Below are 6,000 nucleotides of genomic sequence, written 5' to 3'. Positions count from 1 at the left end.
TTCATAGGGCAAGTAAAATTTTCAATTTTACTAGGTGTTGTCAAATAATTTAGAGTCTTAGATGGTTCACTGGTGGCACATAAAGAAGAGTGCCTTGACTACATGGCTGCCCCAACTTTCCAACAACACATTTAAAAGATATGGGGACAACGAGATGGAATCTTGTTATTCTTGGGATTTGGATTTTGGATTCCCTGATTATGAGTGGACTGTCGTGTTTCCCATTGTGTGAAATATCTGGGTAACTTTTGCTCATATTTCTTTTAGGCTTCGAATCATTTTTCAAATGATTAGAAAAAAAATCAAAAATATATTTTGGGTAAGAATCTGTTTTGGGTTATATATATTGCTAATATCTTTTCCCTATTTGTGGCTTGCCTTTTTCTGCTTATGGGATCTTGGATTCGTGGGAGTGTTTTAAATTTTGTCAAATTATTATATTTTTTCTCCTGGTGTTTATGCTTATGTCTTTTTTCCTCCATATACTCTGAGGCAAGCGTCAAATGTCTTTCTGTCTGGAGAACGAATTTCCACAGCGCCATTTATCAGTCAACCTGTTCCTTACTTTATGCCAACTTTTCCAGTTGAGTAAAAGCAGTGATTGTCGGCATCCTTGCCTTATTCATCATTTTAAAGGGAGTGCTTTTAAATGCTTTACCATCAAAGGTGATGCTTATATAGATTTTTAATTTATTCTTTCTATTAAGTTAAATAAATTGCTCTCTTTTTCTTGATAGCTAACACTTTCATCATAAATGTTCAATTTTATTTGATGCCCTTTTCTGCAGTTCATGAGGTGCCAATATAATTTTTCTTTATGTCTTAATATAGTGAAATTATCAACTGCTCGCCAGGAAGCCATCTTCACATTCCTACGATAGACCCAACTTGATGAGTATGCACTGTTATTTTATAGTCATTGGCCGATTTGGATCGCCAATATCCCATTGGGACCTTTGCACGAAACTTGAGAACAACGTTAGCCAGTGACTTTCCTTCCCATACTTCCCTTCCCTGCTTTTCTTATTGAGGGTATAGTCACCTCGCAAGATGGGTTCTCTTTTTCTATTCTCTAGAAGAGTGTATATAAGATTGGAATTAGGAAGGTGGTAGAAGCCTCCTGTAAAACAATCCGGGCCTCACAGATGGTGTTTAAGTAAGTATTAAGCCACTTTATTTAGTGGTCGTAGAACTACTCAGATTTTCTATTTGTTCTCGGATCACTTTCGGTGAGTTAATTCCTGGGGACTTAAGACGGAGCTCAGAGGCCATATTTTGCGGAAAGCTTTCTGTGACCACCCCTTGCATTCGTGGATTAAATTGTTCTCCCGTGAACTCCTACACAGCACTGACATCCCTTCATTCAAAAACTATTTGTTGAGCGTGTGCTGTGTACTCTGTTCTATGTGCTAGGGAAACAACAGTGCACACGACAGGCAGGAATCCTTGTTTGCACAAAATGTACATTCTGGTGGGGATGGGCAGGCGATTAACAAAATAAATGAATGAGTTACATGATATTCTAGAGAGAAAAACCCAAAACGGAAGGACACTGATGCAGGAAGGGCCACAAGTTGTCATACACGGTTAGAAATGTCATTGTGTACATCCCTTCATATAAGAGAGATGTGTGTGTGGGTGCTAGGCACGGGGATTAGAGTAGAGGACCAAAGAGACAAGGTTCTTGCTTTTGTGTTTATATTTTAGTGGGAGACAAGTAATAAATAAGTAAAAATCAAATCAGAATTAAAGCTACCGATGAAAGAGATCAGCAGGCACTTTGATAGACAGAGTTGGGGAAGCCTGTATTGAATGGGGTGCTGGGGGCAGACTCCTGGAGACAGTGGCCTCGGAGCTGGGACCCGATGGGGTGAGGCAGGCAGTTGTGTAGAGTGTGATCCTGAAATGACCTGGCATTTTCCTGTCTTTTCCACGAGACTATGAGCTCCTCGAGGGAAGATGTGGATTATTCGTGTGGGTATCCCCGACCTACCACAGGGCCTGTGTTGTGGATGCCCAACGCACGTGGGTTGGACTGTTGGGTACGGGACGTCAGGGGAAGCCGGGAAAAGCATTTAAAAACCGATATTAACCAGCTGCAAGAATCTGTTTATAAAGGAGGTAGTTACCATTGGTTTGACAAATACAAATTGTGCCTGGACCGGGTTACACATTGGGAGGGGGACCTCCCTCGAGGTGTCACAGTCCAGAAGGGGGACGGACTGAGGTTAACCCATTCACGACAGACAAGAGGCCCCAAGCAGCCCCAGCACAAGGCTGGCGCGTGGGGTGGCAGCGAGCCGGGGACTGTGCCTCCCCACAGCCGGTGTCGCGCAGCCGCGGTACGCCAGGCCCCGTGGAAGGGGAGGGCGGGTGCGGTGTCAGAGCTGGTCCTCCTCGGCCCCGGGGTCTGGGAGATGGATGTGGGCTGTGACCACACCACTGGAAGGTGAGCACACGGGGTCCATCGGCCGGGCCCCTTGCTGAGGACAAGACACAAGCCAGCCCTGTTGGGAAGATGGCACCACAGACGTTGCCTGGACATCCAAGCCTGCACGTTCTAAGTCACCGGGATGTCCCCGGGGGCCATCCAGTAGCGGCCATTTAATCCCTTAAGCACAAGCTCCCTCGTCTCAGGAAGCTTGGTGGGACTAACGGGTTGATTTGCACTCTGAGGGGCAAAAAAAGTCCCTCCTCTGAGACGTGCCATCAAAGCCATGACGGTGACTGGAATTAACAGGGCAGCTCCGAGTTTCCTTGTTTTGTGGCCGTGTCCAAGTTGCTTCACGTGGCCGTCCGCAGCCGGGTCAGAAATGTGTTTATGTGCCTGGACATCTGTATCATTGGGCTAATGCTTAGTGAGGGAAGCAGACATTTGGAGGAATTAGGAAAACAAGCTTTAAAAATACACAAATAATAACACCATCTTGCTTCAATATTTACTCACACTTCTGTGAGCATGGGTTTCCGAGAACTTAGAACCTGCTAATTTCTTCCAGGTGCTATTTGGTAGATCTTATACATATTGAGAATATCAGAACCCTCCTCTACTAAAGCAAAAATTAAGATGAAATTCCAACTAGTATCTTTTTAAAAGTGTATTTATTTACCTTGTGTGTGTGTGAGAGAGAGAGAAAGAGAGAGAGAATGTTGTCAGTGCAGAGCCAGATACCGGGCTTGAACTTGTGAATGTGCCGTGAGACCATGACCTGAGTTGAAACCAAGAGTCAGATGCTTAATCGACTGAGCCACTTGGGGGTGCCCCAGAATCTCCAACTACTATTTTTTTTATTTAAAAATTCTTAAATGTTTATTTTATTTTTGAGTGCATGCAAGAAGAGTGTGTTTGAACAGAAGAGGGGCCCAGAGAGATGGAGACGCAGAATCTGAAGCAGGCTCAAGGCTCCGAGCCCTCAGCCCAGAGCCTGACGCAGGGCTCAAACTCATGGACCATGAGATCATGACCTGACCTGAAGTTGGATGCTCAACCAACTGAGCTACTGGGGCACCCCCAGAGTTTTTTCTCCTTAAATAGCTTTATAAAAAAGACCTTACACAGGAAGGTGAAGCAAAATCTGTTCTATGCAGTTGGGATTTTCTCTTCCCTTAGGGCCACCAGAGGGCAGGGGCTGGGTCTTGGCCACATCTGGAGCTGCTGTCTACACCAGCCAAAACAGTAAGGGGCACAGCAAATGGCTTTGAACTCACATGAAAGGGAATGCAGGAGAAAAGCCTAACAGTGGAATGAGGTCTCAAGTTTATTCGGTTAGTTGGAAACAGAGTGAAGGGGAGAGGCCAGGCCCCTGACTCCCGGGTTAGGTCCTTCCCGTGCTCCCGTGCCCCCTTCGTGAGTTCTCCTCAAGTGGTGTCTGCCATCTTGCTTTACTTTGCACAAAAATGCATGGTCACCTATGTACCTTCTTATTTTGCTTTTAAAACCCTGATGTAGAATATATTTTTTTTTACAGCCATCGATTTACAGAATGATGATAGGGGCGCCAGGGTGGCTCCGTTGGTTAAGCAATTGACTCTTGGTTTTGGCTCTGGTCACGATCTTGCAGCTTTGTGAGTTCAAGCCTGTGTCAGGCTCTGAACTGACAGCACGGAACCTGCTTGAAATTCTCTCTCTCTACCCCTCTTCCACTTGCACTGTCTCTGTCTCAACATAAATAAGGAAACTTAAAAACATTAGAACAGAAGTGATCCCTGGTGAGCTCTTGACCTTCTGGGCGAAGGCAAAACCCACTAAGTGTCCACCTCAGACCTTGCCTTTACCTGTGACTGGGAGAGGTAGAGTGGGGGTGTGGGGGGGTGGGGAGAGGTCTCTCTCCATACAGCTTCTGGAGGGTAACCCACTCACGTCCACCTGCCCTAGAAGCCAGGCCCTCCCTGGGACCCCCTGCTCCCCAGCCCCGGGCCGGTCTGATGCCACAGTCTGTGTGCGCTGTGGGGTCACCAGATTGCGCTCCAGACACGCAGCCCCTGTCCCCAGCCCTGGATTCTGACATCTACCACTGCAGGTGACCGCAGCCCCACCGGCTCCTTCCCAGGTGACTCACCTCAGAGCAATGCTTTCGTTTCTTCTTCTGAGAAGGCAGTCTGTGGGATTAAGCGGACTAGCGGTTTGGGGAAGTATACAAATGTTAAAAAAATGTAAAAAAAAAATCTCAACCAGGTTTAAATGGAGCCATTGACTTCAAAACCAAGCCAGGAGCCCAGTGGGTGCTCCACAAACATTTGCGCAGTGTGTGAATGAAAACGTCAAACCCTTGAACCACAGGCAGGGAAAATGATCACAGGACAGCTGGATTGTGAATTCTCTATTTTAGCTTGTTCTTGCTTTCAGAAAAGTGCATGTGCCCATGTTAAAGTTTAATATCTAGGAAGCTCCGAGTGCCAGCCTGAGGCTAACCAGAAATACCAGTGACTCTGGGGAGATTCGTTGAAGTGACAGCAGAAAAAGGATGGGAATGGCTTCTGCCCGAGGGTCTGCGAGGAAAGCCCAAGACGCTTCACAGTGATGTTCTTTCAAAAGACTTTTTTCCTTATTTAATTCTTTGTGCCTTTTTGTTTCCTTCTTCAGCCTGTCATGGCGTTGCTCAAGACTCCCAGCCCCATCACCCCTCATTATTTCCTGTATTCCGGGTTCATTTCAGACCTCCAGGGACTAAACTACATAGTGCATTTTGGGCTGTGACTCTAAATCCAGGGAGCACAGGGGAAGTTGAGAGAGGAGAGAAAGAGAACCCAGAAAGCCAACAGAGAGGAAGGATAAAAGGAAGAGGCCCTTTCTACTTGCTCACCCCGCCCCCATCCCACCCCACTGGGCTCTCTCCGCCACCGCCACCCACCGGGAGACCCGGCCGGCCGTGTGTTGATGTTGATGTCTGATATGTTGGCCATGAGCCCTGGGTAGCCAAACACAGTCACAAAACTGGGTGGCTGCCTCAGTTTCCCTGCTCAGTATTCCAGGTCTTCACTCAGTCCTGACAACTGTCCGGAGTGGCAGGAACCCTCACTGGGGACTTGGCATCCCTTAGGGTCTTTCTGCACAGCCCCCCAGCCAGCCCAGACAAAGCACCCTCTTGTGTAGTAGAGTTAAAGTCCCTTTAAATGTCCTTCTGACCCCGCAGGCTAGTGTAGAGTTCTGAGACTCTGGCTCATCTCCAACCCAGGCCCACTGTGTGTGTGTGTGTGTGCGTGTGTGCATGCACGTGTGTGTGCAAGAGGCTATCGAGTGTCCTTTCCCCATCCTCCTTTTAAAATTTTTTAAAAAACATTTATTCATTTTTGAGAACACAGAGAGACAGAGCACAAGTAGGGGAGGGGCAGAGAGAGAGGGAGACACAGAATCTGGAGCAGCTCCAGGCTCTGAGCTGTCAGCACAGAGCCCGACACGGGGCTTGAACCCACGAACCGTGAGATCATGACCTGAGTCAGAGTCGGACACTCAACCGACTGAGCCCCCCAGGCGCCCCCTCTCCCCTTCCTCTACTTCCA

At 47.4% G+C, this 6,000-nt stretch overlaps 1 long non-coding RNA gene across 1 annotated transcript; it reads right to left on the bottom strand.

Annotated features, from left to right (window-relative positions):
• Positions 1 to 2,088: 2,088 nt before the first annotated feature.
• On the bottom strand, positions 2,089 to 4,730 carry LOC115285971. Its single transcript, XR_003905783.1, has 2 exons — positions 4,560 to 4,730; positions 2,089 to 2,854 (listed from the first exon to the last, which is right to left on the bottom strand). It is a non-coding gene; the product is annotated as an uncharacterized LOC115285971 (long non-coding RNA).
• Between the last annotated feature and the right edge of the window lie 1,270 nt (positions 4,731 to 6,000).

This window comes from Suricata suricatta, chromosome 2 (assembly GCF_006229205.1).
Source record: "Suricata suricatta isolate VVHF042 chromosome 2, meerkat_22Aug2017_6uvM2_HiC, whole genome shotgun sequence".
NCBI classification, from domain to species: Eukaryota; Metazoa; Chordata; class Mammalia; order Carnivora; family Herpestidae; genus Suricata; species Suricata suricatta.
This window is presented reverse-complemented; position numbering and strand designations above follow the sequence as displayed.